The following is a 20,761-nucleotide window of genomic DNA, read 5'->3' as shown; positions in this document are numbered from 1 at the left end:
AAGGGGAACAATAATATCAAACAAACATCCCGACAAGGGAATAATGATATCTCAACAATATCCCAGCAAGGGAATAATAATATTCAAACAAACATCCCGGCAAGGGAACAATGATAATAATAACATGCGAGGCACAATAAGCCCAACGGAGTCATAGCAATTTATAACACAAGACTCACGGGCATCCTTGACACTGACGTATAGATACTTGTCACCATGCTTATACGTTGTACTCTACAATTAACACGTAGCAAATAGACACAACTCCTAATCCCTCAAGCTAAGGTTAGACCAAACACTTACCTCGATGCCACGAACACAATTCACGATTCAATTATAGCTTTACCCCTTGATTCCACCACCAATTCGCTCGTATCTAATCACAAGTTACTTAATTACATCAATAAACGCTAAATGAATCAACTCCAATGCATGAAAATGAGTTTTCCAGAGTTTTACTGTCACGACCCAAACCCCGCACTGGTCGTGATGGCGCCCCTCGTGAAGACGAGGCCAGCCAACTAACCCAACTCGTCTTTTTTAAAAATAATTTAAACATGAATAACAAACCAAAATGTGACGTAGTTAAAATTAATTAGCGAAATTACACCCCACAAGCCCTAATCGGGGTGTCACAAGTCACGAGCATCTATCAGAATGTAAATCCACTACAAGGTCTCTAAAATACAAAACTGAAAATAACAAACAAAAGAGAGGAAAACTGGTGCTGCAAAGCTGGCAGTCACCTCCTTAACTCATAATAACTCTGCCTCCGATCAGCCAAAAACCCGCTACCGGGTGAATAGATACCTGCATCTGCACACGAGGTGCAGGGAGTAAAGTGAGTACTCCAACTCAGTGAGTAATAAGGGTAAATGACAACTGAGCAGTAAGAAATCACGTAAAGCAAACCATCATGCTATACAGGAGCAGTGTAAAACCCTTTGAGAAAAATAGTGAAGCTGTGAAATCTTTAGAATATCTTCGCTCAGTTTAAAACCTCTTTTGAAAATTACTTTTTCAACAGTATGCAAACGAATGCAATTCAAATAGTGCAGATAAACACAGAAGTCCGCCCCTCGGGAACCACACTCAATTAATAGATAATGTCAGGCAATCCGGTAGATATCACATGAAGTAGCACAAACAACAGGTAAAGGCAAGCAAATAAGATAAAGTAAACACACAGAACAGTACTAGTACGCTGCGGTGGGCCCGCTCCACATACCACTGCGGCGTGCAGCCCGATCCGTTTATCGTCGATGGACTCACTGGGGTGGTGTGCAGACTCCGGGAGGGGCCCTTACGGCCCAAGCACAATAATAAGCCATCTCGTGGCATCAACTAGGACCTCGACCTCATATCAATATCAATATCATACCGCTGCAGTGTGCAGCCCGATCCTATACTCAGTCCAAAATCACATAAAGCCCCTCGGGCACAATCATATAGAAATATTCAGCCAAACTTCATTAAAATATTAATTAGGTTTCAAGTTTGAAAAGGTGGCTGAATTTGCAAAACAGTATTAAATACTAGGACTGAGTTCAATGATATGCACAAATAGTAAGAAACCAGTAATAACAATCCCTGAAGGATTCAATCAATTGGCACGAAGCCCAAATATAGCAATCAGCTTAATTAAAATGATAATAAGTGAATTTCAGTCAAATACGCAGTATATTCATCTACCGGGACGGACTAAGTCACAATCCCCAACGGTGCTCTACCCCACGCTCGCTATTCCGACGGTGCAAGTCACCTCAATATGCACTACGGTGTGCAGATACGGGGTTTCAAACCCTCAAAATATCATTTTACTATCATTACTCACCTCGAACCGGTGAAATCTCTAGCTCGCGACGCCTTTGCCTCTCAAATCGACCTCCTAGCACATCGAATCTGACCAAAACCACAACGAATACGTCACAATATGCCAATGGATCAATACCCAATCGAAGACAATCGAAAAATAGCGAAAAACCTCAAAAATTAGCAAAAACCCCGAGACCCCGGGCCTCGAAAATCAGAAAATTTAACATCAACAGACTCCTTATCTCGCCTCGAGTCTATACATATAAAGATTACCAAAATCGGAGTCCAAATGACCCCTCAAATCCCCATTTTAACTCTCTTAAGTTTCAAGCCCTAACCTCCATTCTAACTCCTTATTTCCTTAGTTTTTCAGTCTAAATTCACAATAAAAACGTGTTTTTAGTTCATAGGACTTACCTCCAATCAATCCCCGTCGAAATCCTCTTCAATTCCCGTCCAAAAGCTCTCAAGGTTGCTCAAAAATGGTGGAAATAAGACTTGGTTCGCGGATGAAATATTTAATAAAACCCTTCTGTCCAGACTTCTTTTCCTCAATGCGAACGCGGGGGACCTCTCGCGTTCGCGATGAACAAAGTCTGCTACTGCCAAAAATACCCTTCGCAAAACGCGGTTACACTCACGCGAACGCGAAGGTCTGAACCCCTAAGCCTACGCGAACGCGTACTGCTCCACGCGGACGCGAAGGGCAACAGCCCTGGGACCCAACTCCTTATACGCGAAGGCGTACGCCTTCACGCGAATGCGATGACTCAACACCTGACCCTTTCACGATCGCGAGGCCCCAGACACGAACGCGAAGGTCAAAAATCCTGGTCCTGCATTTTCCTTCTACGCGTTCGTGACTCACCAACGCGAACGCGAAGACCAATTCTTCTACAACAGCTGATCTGAAGTTTCTGCAATATTTTCCAAGTTTAAATCTTCCCGTTAGCCATCCGAAATCACCCCGAGGCTCCCGGGACCTCAACCAAAAGCACCAACACATCCTAAAACATCATTCAAACTTGTTCCAATCATCAAAACACCTCAAACAACACCAAAACCATCAAATTACATCGGATTCAAGCCTAAGTTCTTCTAAAACTTCCGAAACACGCATTCGATCAAAAACCCAACCAAATCACCTCCGGATGACCTGAAATTTTGCACACACATCCCAAATCACATAACGAAGCTACAGCGACTCTCGGAATTCCATTCCAACCCTCGGATCAAAATCTCACCTATCAACCGGAATTCGCTAAAATACTAACTTCGCCAATTCAAACCTAATTCTACACCGGACATCCAAAACCAATTCCGATCACGCTCCTAAGTCACAAATCACCTAACGAAGCTAACCAAATCATAAAAACTCCGATCCGAGCTCATATACAAATAAGTCAACTCTTGGTCAAACCTTTCAAATTCAAGGCTTTCAACTGAAACTGTTCTTTCAAATTCCTTCCAAATTTTCTTGAAAACCAAAACCAACGATCTACATTAGTCACAATACATAACACGAGGCAACTCATGCCCGAGAACTGGCGATCAAAGTGCAAAAGCTCGAAACGACCGATCGGGTCGTTACATCCTCCCCCACTTAAACACACGTTCTTCCTCGAACGTACCCAGAGTTGTTCTAAAAGCCAACCACTCGCTGAATAACCTTACCATGCACATACCCGGGGGGGATCCCACGTCACCCTATCTCATATAGGCCCGATAACACATTGTAACTGATATTTCACCATCCAATCTAGCCCATAAGCCATAGAACCACATTTCACTTTCCAAAATCATACACAAGATCAGAACCTCACATCTCTATTCAGAATAAGCCCGAACCAGCTGTAATAACCCCTGCCTGCAACCTCAAATGCAATTATCTAATATACCACGTAACTCAAACACATGTAGTGATAACTTCCATTCACAGCAGCTGCACACAACACTCGTATACCGGTAGAAAACCTCCTATCAACTAAAGTCTCATTCCAACATTTCCATATACTGCCAATGATAAATGAAACATGCAATAAACTGTAACCATCTCTCAGGTCAACCATTCATGAAGTCACTTCCCTTTTGGCTAATACCACAGCAGATTTCCGAGCCGAACCTCGATATTTTCCTTCCAACAAGCTGAAATCAAATCTGTTCGTATTCATTAATGACCCCAACGATCACCTCGAATCCAACACACCTCTCTGGCGACATGCCACATCAATACAGGCCTAAACCACAACTTACGTAATTCGCGCACCAATAAGAAACGGTCTGAATATCCTCAAATCATGAAAATGACCCCAAACGAAAGAGTTGTATCTCAAGCTCATCAGTACCATCACAACACAAAGCTGAGACCCCGTCTCACATCATAGAAATAGAACACATGAATCTACCCCGAAAGGTCATGTTTCCACGTAGCCTCGCTACAATGCGCGATCCTATCCAAACACTGTTACACATGAAACATCTCAAGACTACGATTAAAATCGAGAGCCACGCACAATTTGATGTCGGGAACTAACATCTGACTAACTTACCCACATTTCGTCATCCACAACCACGAGCTAACCTGTATATGAGAACTTCCAATCTCCAAGTCCATAAAACACACGAATTACCATATCCGATCCCAATTTCGCCACTCGCATATATAACTCGCCTCTAGTACTCAATCATTCCACGAGAGATACTCTAAGATTCTTCTGTGCTGCCAAGCAAACTCGAATATCAGCAGCCGATCTGACAAGAAGTGCTGCAATACTACCGAAGTACCATCAACTTAATCACATTGCCTCTTTCTGAAACATATACCCTCGTAATCATCTGAAGATCATTCCTCAAATCATCTGAAGCTCATTTCTCTAATTATCTGAAACTGCCCGCTGCCTAAGAATTTATGACCTTCCATTCAAACCTGAACTGTGACCTTACTCATGCCAAATCTAAATCCTACACAACATATCGCATGTGCCAAACCATCCCAGGATAACACGAGAACTTCATATCCCTTCCGAGCCACAAACATCTACGTACTCAACTAGTCAAGAACTTTCCATTGATCCTACCTAGAAGAAAATCATTACACACCCCATACCTCTCATATTCGTAGAAAATGCACCGTTCCAGTCGTGGTAGAAATCAACAAGAACTCTCCCAATTCCATTTGCACAAATTAAACTGCTAGAACCGAATCCTTCTAACTAGACTAAGCTAAGCAAGCCATCAAAGCCCATGAGCATTGCTGCAAAATACCTGTAAGAACCCATTACCTCGAACACATATAAAGAATTGATCATATCCTTACCATACCGATTCGGTCTACTATCAAACCATTCCATCTACCTGAATTTCCTTCTAATTCATTTTCAACTTGATGCTCCCTCTTGCTGTAGTACCACAATCTCTCAATCCCAAGCTCACTACACGAGACCCAAGCACAAGGCCACACTGTCCAGGACCCATAAGCTGCTGAATACTCTCTCAAATATTCCCAGAAACACCACATTCCAGAGTACTTTACTCCGAGGAACTTCCTGCGAATCTAAATCTGCTACCTTTACTTTCCTAATACTGATACGTAGAATCCCATAACTAACATAAAAATATCACAAATCTGAACCTCTTCCAATGAAAACACAGTTTCTAACCACACACACAACCTTAAGATACCCGATTGTTCCCTGTAGAATCTTGAACACATTAGAACCATTCTCAAAAGTCATTCACTCTTATTCAAACTGCAAATTACCTGACCTAACGAACAGAACCACCCGTGCCCCATTAGCACTCCGATACCGCAAAAATGAAATCCTCATCCCAGTACAACCAAGCAACTTCCTGCTCTATGCGCCGAGCATTCTTTACCAACAACACTCTAGACATTCCGTGATTCTCATACCTTATGAAGCATAATATAAACTTTGTCAAAATATTCCTTTTCTCTAGCCATAGCTAATTCACTTGCACGCCCCAAACTGGAACTAACATAGCACCTAATCGTGCATTCCACTGCTCACAGCAGACTCCCCCACTTGGCTCGAAGCCAAAGATCAAGACACACTCAATAACTCATAACACTTTTACTCTATTGATGCCACAATACCATAGTGAGATTGAACTCAAATCATTTATAAGTTTGTGAAAACACAAATCATCCAGTACTGTAAATCTTCTGCAAATCTCGCATTCATCCCCACAACAGTTAAGCCCACTCTCCTAAGCGACCCGAAATTTCAAATTTCAACACGTACCCTTCAATTACACATGAGATCTTCTAACATACACATAAGGATCACACCACTTCAGAACACTCCGCAGGAGATAACCCACCTGCTTCCCCTCACTATAACATTTCCGTATACCTTCCACCGTCATACACATTACACAGCCACTTAGTCTTCCTGAGTTTGAACTCATACCGCAACATGAAATTTACTTCTCTCTCAACTAGGAGACGCGAAAAGATTCTTCACGCGCCCATAACTCAGAGCTACACATCCAATCACAATGGAAATCATACACTTAATAGTTCATTTATCATCCAGCAGACCTTCCTCGTCACTTCCAAGTCAAATAGATACATCTCGCAGTACTAATACACTTTTCACATAGCTACCCAGCCGTCACTTCCACTAATAGGGACACTACCGAACATATAAGTTCAAAAACACTTGATCACACAATCAGCACCTCGGTGCTCAAGCCATAAGCAAAGATCCGGCCCCAAGTCCTTCAGACTGGCCCCAACATCAACTCATAGAAATCACATCTCGCCCCTCGATCGGGGAATCACAAGCCATCAAGGCACATCTGATACTGAGCGCTCATGGCATACGAACGCGTGGAAGGAATTTCAAGAGTTACTTTTCAAGCTGAATCAAGGACGCACGATAAGATTACAAGAAGGTGAAGTTTTCCTAAAGGTTCTATAGCCTCTCGAGGATAAATACAGACGTCTCCGTACCGATCCGCAAGACTCTACTAAACCTGCTCATGACTCGTAAGACCTAGTAACCTAGGCTCTGATACCAACTTGTCACGACCCAAACCCCGTACTGGTCGTGATGGCATCTCTCGTGAAGACGAGGCCAGCCAACTAACCCAACTCGTCTTTTCAAAAATAAATTAAACATGAATAACAGCCAAAATGTGACGTAGTAAAATTAATTAGCAAAATTACAACCCTATACAGCCCTAATCGGGGTGTCACAAGTCACGAGCATCTATCAGAATGTAAATCCACTACAAGGTCTCTAAAATACAAAACTAAAATAACGAACAAAAGAGTGGAAAATGGTGCTGCGAACGCTGGCAGTCACCTCCTATACTCATATAACTCTGCCTTTGATCAGCCAAAAACCCGCTACCGGGAGAATAGATACCTGCATCTGCACACGAGGTGCAGGGAGTAAAGTGAGTACTCCAACTCAGTGAGTAATAAGGGTAAATGACAACTGAGCAGTAAGAAATCACGTAAAGTAAACCATCATGCTATACAGGAGCAGTGTAAAACCCTTTGAGAAAAATAGTGAAGCTGTGAAATCTTTAGAAATATCATAGCTCAGTTTAAAACCTTTTTTGAAAATGACTTCTTCAACAGTATGCAAACGAATGCAATTCAAATAGTGCAGATAAGCATAGAAGTCCGCCCCTCGGGCACCACACTCAATTAACAGATAATGTCAGGCAAACCGGTAGATATCACATGAAGTAGCACAAACAACAGGTAAAGGCAAGCAAATAAGATAAAGTAAACACACAGAACAGTACTAGTACTTCTGCGGCGTGCAGCCCGATCTGTTTATCGTCGACGGCGCTCACTGGGGGTGTGTAGACTCCGGGAGGGGCCCCTTACGGCCCAAGCACAATAATAAGCCATCTCGTGGCATCAACTAGGCCCTCGGCCTCATATCAATATCAATATCATATCGCTGCGGCGTGTAGCCCGATCCTATACTCAGTCCAAAATCACATAAGCCCCTCGGGCACAATCATATAGAAATATTCAGCCCAAACTTCATTAAAAATATTAATTAGGTTTCAAGTTTAAGAAAAGGTGGCTGAGTTTGCAAAACGGTATTAAATACTAGGACTGAGTTCAATGATATGCACAAATGGTAAGAAACCATTAATAACAGTCCCTGAAGGATTCAATCAATTGGCACGAAGCCCAAATATAGCAATCAGCTCAATTAAAATGATAATAAGTGAATTTCAGTCAAATACGCAGTATATTCATCTATCGGGACGGACTAACTCACAATCCCCAATGGTGCTCTACCCCACGCTCGCTATCCGGCGTGGAAGTTACCTCTATCACTACGGCGTGCAGATACGGGGTTTCAAACCCTCAAAATATCATTTACAATCATTACTCACCTCGAACCGGCAAAATCTCTAGCTCGCGACGCCTTTGCCTCTCAAATCGACCTCCTAGCGCGTCGAATCTGACCAAAACCACAACGAATACGTCACAATATGCCAATGGAACAATACCCAATCGAAGACATTCGAAAAATAGCGAAAACCTCAAAATTAGCAAAACCCGAGCCCCGGGCCCACTTCTCGAAAATCAGAAAATTTAACATCAACGGACTCCTTATCTCGCCTCGAGTCTATACATATAAAGATTACCAAAATCGGAGTCAAAATGACCCCTCAAATCCCCATTTTAACTCTCTTAAGTTTCAAGCCCTAACCTCCATTCTAACTCCTTATTTCCTTGGTATTTCAGTCTAAATTCACAATAAAAACGTGTTTTTAGTTCATAGGACTTACCTCCAATCAATCCCCGTCGAAATCCTCTTCAATTCCCGTCCAAAAGCTCTCAAGGTTGCTCAAAAATGGTGGAAATAAGAATTGGTTCGCGGATGAAATATTTAGTAAAACCCTTCTGTCCAGACTTCTTTTCCTCTATGCGACGCGAGGGACCTCTCGCGTTCGCGATGAACAAAATCTGCTACTGCCAAAAATACCCTTCGCGAATGCGTTTACACTCACGCGAACGCGAAGGTCTGAACCCCTAAGCCTACGCGAACACGTACTGCTCCACGCGGACGCGAAGGGCAACAGCCCTGGGACCCAACTCCATATACGCGAGCGCGTATGCCTTCACGCGAACGCGATGACTCAACACCTGGTCCTGCATTTTCCTTCTACGCGTTCGCGACTCACCAACGCGAACGCGAAGACCCATTTCTTCTGCAACAGCTGATCTGAAGTTTCTGCAATATTTTCCAAGTTTAAATCTTCCCGTTAGCCATCGAAAATCACCCCGAGGCTCCCGGGACCTCAACCAAAAGCACCAACACATCCTAAAACATCATTCAAACTTGTTCCAATCATCAAAACACCTCAAACAATACCAAAACCATCAAATTACATCGGATTCAAGCCTAAGTTCTTCTAAAACTTCCGAAACACGCATTCAATCAAAAACCCAACCAAATCACCTCCGAATGACCTGAAATTTTGCACACACATCCCAAATCACATAACAAAGCTACAGCAACTCTCGGAATTCTATCCCGACCCTCGGACCAAAATCTCACCTATCAACCGGAATTCGCCAAAATACTAACTTCGCCAATTCAAGCCTAATTCTACACCGAACCTCCAAAACCAATTCTGATCACGCTCCTAAGTCACAAATAACCTAACGAAGCTAACCAAATCATAAAAACTCCGATCCGAGCTCATATACAAATAAGTCAACTCTTGGTCAAACGTTTCAAATTCAAGGCATTCAACTGAAACTGTTCTTTCAAATTCCTTCCAAATTTTCCTGAAAACCAAAACCAACGATCTACGTTAGTCACAATACATAACACGGAGCAAATCATGCCCGAGAACTGGCGATCAAAGTGCAAACGCTCGAAACGACCGGTCGGGTCGTTACATTTACCCAAAAAGTCAAAAATCGCACCCGGGCCTACATTGTCAAAACCCGAGGTTCGAACCAAAACCTGATCACCCATTCCCCCAAGACTCAAATGTATAATTTGTTTTTAAATCGGACCTCAAATTGAGCTCCAAATCCCTAATTTTTGAAAAACCTAGGTTCTACCCAAAACACCCAATTCCCCCATGAAAATAATTGAGTTGAAGTTGAAATCATGTTAAAAGATGTTAAGAATTGAAGAAAGTTAGTTAAAAACGACTTACAATTAATTTGGAGAAGAAGAAATCCTTGAAAAATCGCCTAAGTGTGTTTATGTTTTGAGAGAATATGAAAATGGGTTAAAAATTCGAATAAGTATAAAGGTTGCAGGTCTCAGATATGGGAATTGCGAACAAGGGTTCGCAATTGCGAACCCCGACCTCTGCTGATATGGGAATTGCGAAATAGGGTTCACATTTGCAAACTCTTCAGGATTTTGGGACTTTCGCATTTGCGAAACATGTGTCGCATTTGCGATACCTCAGCCTCCCAGCCATCATCGCATTTGCTAGAGGCTGTTCGCAAATGCGAAGTCGCATTTGCGATGATGAAGTCGCATTTGTGACTTAGGCTGCCAGACCACTCTTTCGCATTTGCGATTGGTTTGTCGCATTTGCGAGCCAGGCTTCGCATTTGCGAAGCCTGCAGACCTGATACACCAGCTCAGAAAATCTGCAATGTTCTAAGTCCAAAATACACCCCGTGCCCTATCCAAAACTCACCCGAGCCCTCGGGGCTCCAAACCAAATATGCACCCAACCTCAAAAATATTCTACGAACTTATCCGTGCACTCAAATCACCAAAATAACATCATGAACATCAAATTAAACCTCAAGATCAATGAAATTTTCTCAACACTTCCTTAAACATCAATTTTGCATTTAAGGTCCAAATCTCATCAAACGGATTCCGTTTCTTACCAAACTTCACAGAATCATCTTAAATCATATATAAGACCTGTAACGGGTGCCGGAACCAAAATACGGGCTCGATACTAACATGTTCTAATCGAATTTCATTTCCAAATCCTTTAAACAATTTCAGAAAACAATTTCTTCAAAAATTCATTTCTCGGGCTTGGGACCTCGGAATTCGATTCCAGGCATACGCCCAAGTCCCATATTTTCCTACGGACCCTCCGAGACCGTCAAATCATGGGTCCGGGTCCGTTTACCCAAAACGTTGACCGAAGTTAAATTAATTCATTTTATAGTCAAAATTTACCATTTTTCACAGATTTTCACATATAGGCTTTCCGGCTACACGCCCGGATGTGTACGCAAATCAAGGTGATGCTAAAAGAGGTTTTTAAGGCCTCAGAATGCAGAATTCATTTTAAAAACAAGTGTTGACCTTTTGGGTCATCACAATATGGATGTTGATGAATTTGTGATAGTACAAAACTAATTGAGAACTCTGCAAGAGCCAATTATACTATTTTGGAGAAACACAATTGATTACCAATAAGGTATTTTGTTGTAGTCTCAAAGAAACTTATTCAGTTTCCAAAGTATACGCGAAAGCGGTTGATTATATTGAGACTATAAATAAAGAAAAGATTTAATATCTTCTATTACTATAACTTATAGCGGGATAATATGTATGTGAAAAGCTACCCGCTTTATTCTTCAGTTTGTACTACACAAATAAAAGAATACCACAATAAAGTGGATGTTTATTGATATAAAAACCCATATCATAATAAACTTGGAGTTTATTGATAATTGCACACGTCATGGTGTAAATATGAAGTTTATCAATATTGATAATTTATTCAGTTGGTATAATTGGTTTACCCATATCAATTTAAGTATGATGTGCAAAAATAAAAGAGAATTCACATGGGTAAATGTTAAAGAACTAGAAAGTTCTTTACGAATTCCCTTATGTTGTGTATTCTCATTAATTAATATACCAACTAAAATTAGGATTGAATCCCTTGAATTATGGAAATATCAAAGGTGAATATTGGCCCATTCATCTGCCATGTATACCACATAAGATGCATCTAGGAGATGGTTACATGTGCGATTATTAATAACCCGCAACATGGTGCTTAGCGAGGTAACTTGCTCAATAATTTAATTTCGAGCATAATTTCCATATTTTTTATTCAAGATAGTTTATCTTGATAAGTTGGTTTACATCACAACTGGTTTAGCTAAATGATTTATTAAGTGCCTCCACTTAATAGCTAAACAATTGCTTATGAGAATATAGTTATCTATATCAGTTTGATATACGTTATATACGAAAGTGTATTACATTCTCCCCTCACAAGTAGTTCAGGGTCACGAATCAAATAATTCCATCTTATTATTATTATTTGTGCGGTGTATATTTTGATTAACACCATAACGCACAAAGATGGGTTCTCAAAGTTGAGGAAACAAGTTAGTTTTTCTAACATGAGGGGGAGACAACATACAACAGTTGAGAAAAAGTTACGTGAAATGAATTATCATTTGTACATCTAGATCCTCGAATAAAATAATACGAACTTGAAGTTCATAAAAGGATAATTCATGTGCAATTCATTGTAAAGCATGCCAGACGCATTTGCTTACCCAAAGAAAGTAACTATATTCCTATTACAAATGCTCCTATTAAGTCCTAGAAGGACAATGTCTATGGTACGCTTAAAGCGTATAGACAAATCGGTTTCAAATAAACTTCTTGATAAAGAAGATGAGAAAATGATCAAAATGATCATAATAAGAAGGCAAGTGATATAGAAGATCACATGACATAACACTTCATAAAATCTCATAAGAGATTCAGGTACCTGAATATATGAATGAAGAGATCTCTATGTTATGTCTTTATGAAAAATAAGGAGGTTGGAATCGATATAAAATGTTTGTCGACGACATCTATTATAGCGCTAAATATATATGAGGATCTCAAGTCTGGAGAAACAATTCAAGTAGAAATTGGTTTCATATGAAAGACATGTAGTTTTGAATATGTAGTTCAAACACTTGAAAGCATAAAGTCAATGGTATGTGCAATCAGTTTTTGATATCTTATATGTCTAGCATGATATGAAAACTTGATATGCATCTAAAGTCTATTATATGTCTTATATGACTTAACAATCCCTGAAAGATTTAAATTGCTTAAAGCATATAAAATTCATGGTCATGAGGTACTACATCCTCAGTGCAATTTGTGCACAAATGTATCTTGCTATAACTATATGCATGATAATATGATAACAAGAGTTACGACCCGATCGGTCGTTTTGACCATTTGCATTTTGCTCGTCGGTTCTCGGGCATGACTAGCCTCATATGATGTATTATAACTTATGTAAATTGTCGGTTTTGGTTTTCAGGTGGAACAGAACAAATATGGAAGAATGGTTCTCAACTTAAGGCTTAAAATTTGAGAGGTTTGACCAAGTCTTTGACTTTTAGTACTCGATCTCGGATTTGAAATTTTATGATTGGGTTAGCTTCGTTGGATGATTTTAGACTCAGGAGCGTGTTCGGAATGTATTTCGGCGGTCTGTGGTAAATTTAGGCTTGAAATGACTAAACATGGAAATTTAAGTGTGGAAGTTTGATCGAGGGGTTGACTTTTTGATATCGGGATCAAAATCCAATTCTGGAAATTGGAATAGCTCCATTATGTCATTTACGACTTGTGTGCAAAATTTGGGGACAATCAGGCTTGATTTGATAGGTTTCAGCGTTGTTTGTGGAATTTGAAAGTTTATATGTTCTTAAGCTTGAATCCGAAGTTGATTTGGTGTTTTGGTGTTGTTTTGAGTGATTCGAAGGCTCGACTAAGTTTTAATGATGTTATGAGAGGTGTTGGTATGTTTGGGTTGAGGTCCCGAGGGCCTCGCGTGTTTTTCGGGTGAGTTTTGAGCGAGTCCGGGCATTACCGAAACTCAGGCAATGGTTCTGGTACTTAAATTTACCGCTGGGAGGAAGTTTTACCGCTGGGGGCGGTGGTTTTACCGCTGAGGGCGGTGGGATTACCGCTGAGGCGGAAAATGGTTCGTGGTCCGCGGTGAGGAAGAATCCGCAGGTTCACTGGTCTGACTTCGGAAGCCTATATCTTTTGATCTACAAAAAATTTTGAGATGATTTAAAAACGAAAGTTGTAGCCCTTCATGTCTAGTTTTCAGAAAGCTAAAGAAATAACAATTTGGACATCTTTAGAGAATGTTGTGTCCAAAATACTAAATCATGTCACTGCAGTCAACATTTTCCGCTATAGCGGTGGATTTACCGCGGTCAGCGGTGGTTTTACCGCGGTCAGCGGTGATGGGGATCCAAAAGGTGCACTATAAATACGCGATTTGGGGTTTTATTTTATATTTTGGCCTAGAAAACTCGGGCTTTGGCGATTTTTTGAGGGATTTTCAAGAAAACCATAGGGGTAAGTGATACTAACTCAATTTTGGCTAAAATACATGATTATAATGTTGGATTCATCATTTGAGTAGAGATTTGGGATGTATATTTGGAGAAAATTGTGGAACTTCATAAAATAAATTTTTGGGATTTGAAAGCTGATTCAAAGTCGGAATTGAGTGAAACTAGTATGGATAGTCTCGTAATTAGGGCTGCTTATTGGGCGAATTGGGCGGTTATTTACTCTTAACGATTTGGCTTATCGGTTATCGGCTTTTAAATGTATTAATCTGCTATCCACCCGATAAGATATCGGGCCGATTCGTATCGGTTTAGCTCTTATCGGGCGGTTATTGGGCAGTTTATCGTCCTAATTCAATCTATACTGTGTGCATTAATCTATATTGCGTGCATTACATCCCAAAGTAGACTACATTAACGCCTACTGTTAACGCCTAACATATGCCCACTGTTAACGCCTATACATCACCGTTAGAGTCTTAGAGACACAGATGAATTCTAATTTAATCCTAGAAAATGCAATACATGAAAGACAAGTTGTGGTAGCCTCATAATGCTTACTTCAGAAGTTAGCACTAATATACATTTTCATTGTTGTGTATTTTAACACAAAATCCAGTTAGACTTAATAGGAAATAAGCAAATACACCGGAAGTCATACCGAAGTATGGGGATTCTGAATGTCTCCAATGATTTGTGATGTTTAGTTCATAGCTCTAGACTTTAATCTAGGACCATCAAAGAGACTGAATTTGGCAAAAGAATATATATATATATATATATATATATATATATATATATATATATATATATATATATATATATATATATATATATATANTATATATATATATATATATATATATATATATATATAACGGGTTAACGGATTATCCGTTAAGAAAATTGAATAATCCGCCATCAAACCGATAAGCCGTTAATAAAAAAAATTCAATCCGTTCCTCGTCCGTTAAACCGTTAACCCAATACCAATAAGCCATTAAGCTTAAATTTCGGTTCGGTTTTCGGTTTCGGTTCGATTTTGAACACCCCTACTCGTAATGAATGGGTTGTCAGATTTTGAGACTTTGGTCGAATTCCGAGACGTGGGCCCGGGGGCCGGGTTTGAGCAATTTCGTGATTCTTGAGTTAATTTGATTATTTTTGCCTGGGCTTTGTTCCTTTAGTGTATATTGATGATAATATACTGATTTTGGTTAGGTTTGGAGCATTTGGAGGCCAATTCGAGAGGCAAAGGCATCGTGGGCTAGAGTTTGGACCGATTTGAGGTAAGTAATGATTGTAAATGTTTGTCCTGAGGGTATGAAACCCCGGATTTCACATTGTTGTGCTACTTTGAGGTGACGCACACGCTAGATGACGAGCGTGGGGTCGTGCACCGTTGGGGATTGTGACTTAATCCGTCCCGTATGAATGTTAAGTCGCGTATTTGATTGAAAATTATTTGATATCATTGTGTTTTGGAAATTATTACCATATTTTGGGCTGAATGCCATAATTGGGCTTCGTGCCAACTATTTTGGACCCTTAGGGGATTTTTTTTACTAGTATTCCTCACTGTTTTGACTTTATATTTGTACTCTGTCATGTTGTATTCTACTATTTTCATAACTCAGCCATATTTACTCGTTTTTGATATTTTAAATGATATTTTGGGCTGAGCATCATGTTTTACTGTTGCCCGAGTGGCTTGAGAGGTTTCTGACTGAGCGAGGTCGAGGGCCTGTGTTGTGAGGATATTAAGGGATCGGGCTGCACGCCGCAGCAAGTTGTTATTGATTCATGATATTGTAAGGCCGAGGGCCTGATTGATTTATGCCACGAGGTGGCTTGTTGTTATGAGGCCGAGTGCCTGTTTGATTATGCCACAAGATGGCTTGTTATTGCGCTTGGGCTGTAAGGAGCCCCTCCCAGAGTCTGTACACCCCCAATGAGCGCGGGTACCCAGTGTGAGTGATATGATGTAGCCCGAGGGGCTATTGTTGTTTCATATTGTTGCCCGAGGGGCTCTTCTTGATCCATGTTTTGCCCGAGGGGCGGTTCTTTGATAGATCTTAAATACTCTTGCCTTATGTTTTGATGATCTAACAAACTTTCTTGTAAGAACCAGTTAGGGAACCTGGCCTACTCGAGATTGCTGCAAACTTCAATGGACTCCAGTAAAAGTTGAATTGCTACACAGACAAGAGCTAGGAACCAAACAAGGACCTGATGCTCTTGCGGTTCCTATATAGCAACACAAAGTCATTTGGACACAACTGGAACTGAATTGACTGTTGGCACTGTTTCTGCCGCACTGCAATATGCTGACAGCCCACTCATTCCCTAACCAAACAAAGTACTCACATCATTTCAAGTGATGTGATCGAGTTGTACCAAAGGGGCTTTTATACAAAACATCACAAATGGGTTTCAGTTTCACTCACACAAGCATCAAGCAAAAAACAAAAAATATTATTCTCTCAAGCTTGAAGAACAAGGTTTAACGCCACTACGGACCAGTTCCTAAACGATTGATTATTGTTGTCCTAGTTGAGTTGTAACCTTGTTATTGCACTTACAATATCTCCTAAATCTCTTAGTTAGAAGTTTACTGATTAGGAATCCTCTTGTAAATCCTCAGACTCGTTGAGTTTAGGTTGTGGCTAGATTTAGTCATAAAGAAAAGTGGCTTGTGGTGACAGCACCACAAGTTAGAAAAATCCTTTGTAACTAGGATAGTCACAAAGTGGCTTGCGGTAAAGGTACCACAAGTTAGTTTAAAGTCTTTACAATAGGGAGTATTGTAAAGTGGCTTGTAATAGGTAAGATTACAAGTTAATGAAGTTAAAAGCCTACAAGGTAGGTCGTGGTTTTTTGATCCCCTTGTGCAGGATTATTCCCCGTAGAAATCCTCTGCCTCATTTACTTACTGCTTTATTAAGTACTCACAGCAGAAACTTGTAGAGGACCAGGTACTCTATGATTTGGTGGACTCATACAAACTAACAATTGGTATCAGAGCAGGTTCCTCCTATAAGGTTAACACCTAGGAAGGATCCTCATGATGGCTCCACTAAATTTTGAAGAAGACGAATCCATATACCACCCACCCAAGTTTGATAGAAAACATTATTGGTAGTGGAAAGCTAGAATGCATAATTTCATCATGGCTAAGGATTGCAAGCTTTGGAATATTATCTGCGATGGTCTGTTTGTTCCAATCAAGACCAGCGGAGAATACACTGAAGCAGACAAGAAAGCAATGAAGAAGAATGCTCGTGCCAAGAAAATTCTGGTATATGGTTTGGAACCTAACGAGTACGACAGAATCTCTACATGTGACACTGCCAAGGAAATATGGGAGGCTTTGCAAATAGCTTATGATGGAACTATACAAGCAAGACAAGATAAATCTAAGATGGTGATAGTTCTACGATGGCAGTTGAAGGGGAGGAGATTGGATATGACTCAACGCTTGCTTTGATGGCACAATCAGACAATGATGAAGACAATGGCAACGAAGAGGTAAACTTCAGGGATGTTCAGAAAAATCTGAAATCCTACTCTCCAATAAAACTCATGTGTTTAGCTGATGTGTTAATTACTGCTTTTTGTAGTCTTGCGGAGGAAAGGGATTCCTTGTTCTTAGAACTAGAAGAATCTGAACGTATTAGAAAAGACTTAGTTGCTGCAATTTCTGATAAAACAAAAGCCCTTGAAAGCTATGAAAGAGGAAAGGAGATAGTGAATGGGGAATATTCTAGGCTTGAAAATGTGAGTGAGGAATATTCTAAGCTTGAAGATGAGGTGATGGCCATGAGATGTAGGATGAGTGCTGAAATTGAGAAAAACGAGCTCCTCCAAGCCAATCTAGAAAAAGTAATGAATGATCTTGAAAAGTCTCTAAAGTGGACCTGGTCCGTAAAAGCTACCACGGCCTTGTTCACTAATGACAGTGAAAAAGGACGGGGAGCAGGGTTCCCAAGGAAGAAAGATCCTTACAACCCTCAGAGTAAGAGCGCCACTGCATCTGATAACTGGCCTTGTACTCAATGTGGGAACACTGGGCACTCCATGGAAGGTGTCCATGCCAAGAATCAGTCAGTACCAAAAGATAAAGTGACTGCTGAAACTGTGATCACAAAAGAGGGACCAAGTTCCACTCACAGAAAGCGCACATTACCTGTATGGACCAAGAGAGCTCTTATTCATCCTCTTGGTTACTACAAGGGACCCAAACTTGTTTGGGTTCCTAAAACTAACTCCTAATTTTCTTGTGCAGGGAACAGTGAAAGGAAGTGGTCAACAATGGTTCATGGACAGTGGATGTTCGAAACACATGACTGGGAACACCACAGACTTCCTTTCACTAAAAGCCCTGCAGGGAGGGAGTGTATCCTTTGGCAATGGCAAAAAGGGATACATTCTTGAAGTTGAAAAAGTTGGGAAGTCACTCATTCACTCTATTGAAAATGTGTACTATGTAAATGGACTTAAGTACAGTCTTCTGAGTGTTTCTCAAATTTGTGATAAAGGGAACAAGGTGGAGTTCCTGTCCAAAATATGTACAGTCACTAACCTTGTGACTGGTGAAATAGTTCTACTGGCCAAAAGATACAAGAACATCTATGTTGCTGATTTCGAATCCTTACAGAGTGGTGATCTGAGTTGTCTGAAGGCGGTTGACGATGATGCGGAACTATGGCACAGAAGACTGGGCCACGCAAGCTTTTCCCTTCTGAATAAACTAAATCAGAAGGACCTGGTTCATGGTCTGCCTGTGTCACAATTCAAAACTCAAAACGTCTGTGATGCATGTGCTAGAGGAAAACATGTAAAGTCCTCCTTTAAGTCAAAAGGAGATGTAAGCACCTCAAAGCCGCTTGAGCTCCTGCACATGGATCTTTGTGGACCTATGAGGGTGCCAAGCAGAGGAGGAAAGAGATACATTTTCGTGATCGTGGATGACTATTCCAAATTCACATGGACTCTGTTTCTCAGAACAAAAGATGAAACGGTTGAAGTATTTGTGGCCTTTGTGAAGAAAATTCAAGTGAAGATGGAGTCTAGAGTGGTATGCATTAGATCAGATCATGGGACAGAATTTGACAGTGTCAAATTTGATGAATTCTGCAATGAGAATGGCATCACTCACAACTTCTCAGCTCCCAGAACTCCTCAGCAAAATGGAGTAGTAGAAAGAAAGAACAGAACTCTGGAAGAGATGGCAAGAACAATGCTGATTGACAGTGGACTTGCAAAGAACTTTTGGGCTGAAGCTGTCAATACTGCCTGCTACTTAGCGAACAGGTGCATGATCAGGCCAATTCTGAACAAGACCCCATATGAACTGTTGAATGGAAGAAAACCCAAGATGACGTATCTAAGAACATTTGGATGCAAATGTTATGTTCTCAACAATGGGAAGGATCGGCTTGGTAAGTTCGATGCTAAAGCTGACGAAGGGATATTTCTTGGCTACTCTTCTCAAAGCAAGGCTTACAAGATTTATAACAAGCGGACTCAATGCGTTGAAGAAAGTTGTCCATGTTATTTTTGATAAATCCCATCCATCTATTGAGAAAAGTACTGAGGAACATCAAGATGGAGAACCCTTACTTATTCCTGGTGAAGTCATTAACATAATAAATGGAAAGGCAGACTTGATGAGTCAAGTGAAGGAGTCAAATGAAGGTAACGCAGTCTCATCAACAACAGAACCAAGCACCTCAATTACAATCACTGAAGCGCATGAGAGAGTGGTTGATGCAGTTCAGGGAACTCCTCTGGGATCTGAAGGAAGGATGGAAGAGAATCAGTCAAACATACCGTCCTCCTCTCAGAATGAACCCCAGACATCTAACTGGAGACATCAAAGCTCTCACCCTATTGATAACATAATCACCCCTCTAGATTCTGGAGTTCAAACCAGGTCAAGAGCTAAAAATTCACTTGCCTTCTCAGCCTTTCTCTCCCAGATAGAACCCAAGAACATCAAGGAAGCCCTAAAAGATGCAGATTGGATTACAGCCATGCAAGATGAGCTGCATCAGTTTGAGAGAAATAATGTTTGGCACCTGGTTCCCAGACCCCCAGATAGAACCATTATAGGAACCAGGTGGGTGTTCAGAAACAAGCTGGATGAGCATGGAATTACCACAAGGAATAAGGCCAGATTAGTGGTTCAAGGTTACAATCAGGAGGAAGGGATTGACTATGATGAAACATTTGCTCCAGTGGCTCGCATGGAAGCCATCAGAATTCTGGTCGCCTTTGCTTCTCATATGGAATTCACTTTGTTCCAAATGGATGTCAAAAGTGCATTCTTGAATGGACTGCTTAAGGAAGAAGTCTATGTGAAACAACCCCCTGGGTTTGAATGTCATGAGCACCCTGAATATGTGTTCAAATTGGACAAAGCCTTGTATGGGCTAAAGTAGGCTCCTCGAGCGTGGTATGAAAGGTTGTCAAAATTTCTCTTAGAAAATGGCTTTAAGAGAGGAAAAATTGACAACACTCTATTCTTAAAGAAACGAGGAAGGAACCTGCTCATTGTTTAGGTCTATATTGATGATATCATTTTTGGAGCAACGGCTGAATCTC

Source organism: Nicotiana attenuata, unplaced genomic scaffold, assembly GCF_001879085.1.
Source record: "Nicotiana attenuata strain UT unplaced genomic scaffold, NIATTr2, whole genome shotgun sequence".
NCBI lineage: Eukaryota > Viridiplantae > Streptophyta > Magnoliopsida > Solanales > Solanaceae > Nicotiana > Nicotiana attenuata.
Note: the sequence above shows the minus strand (reverse complement) of the source record.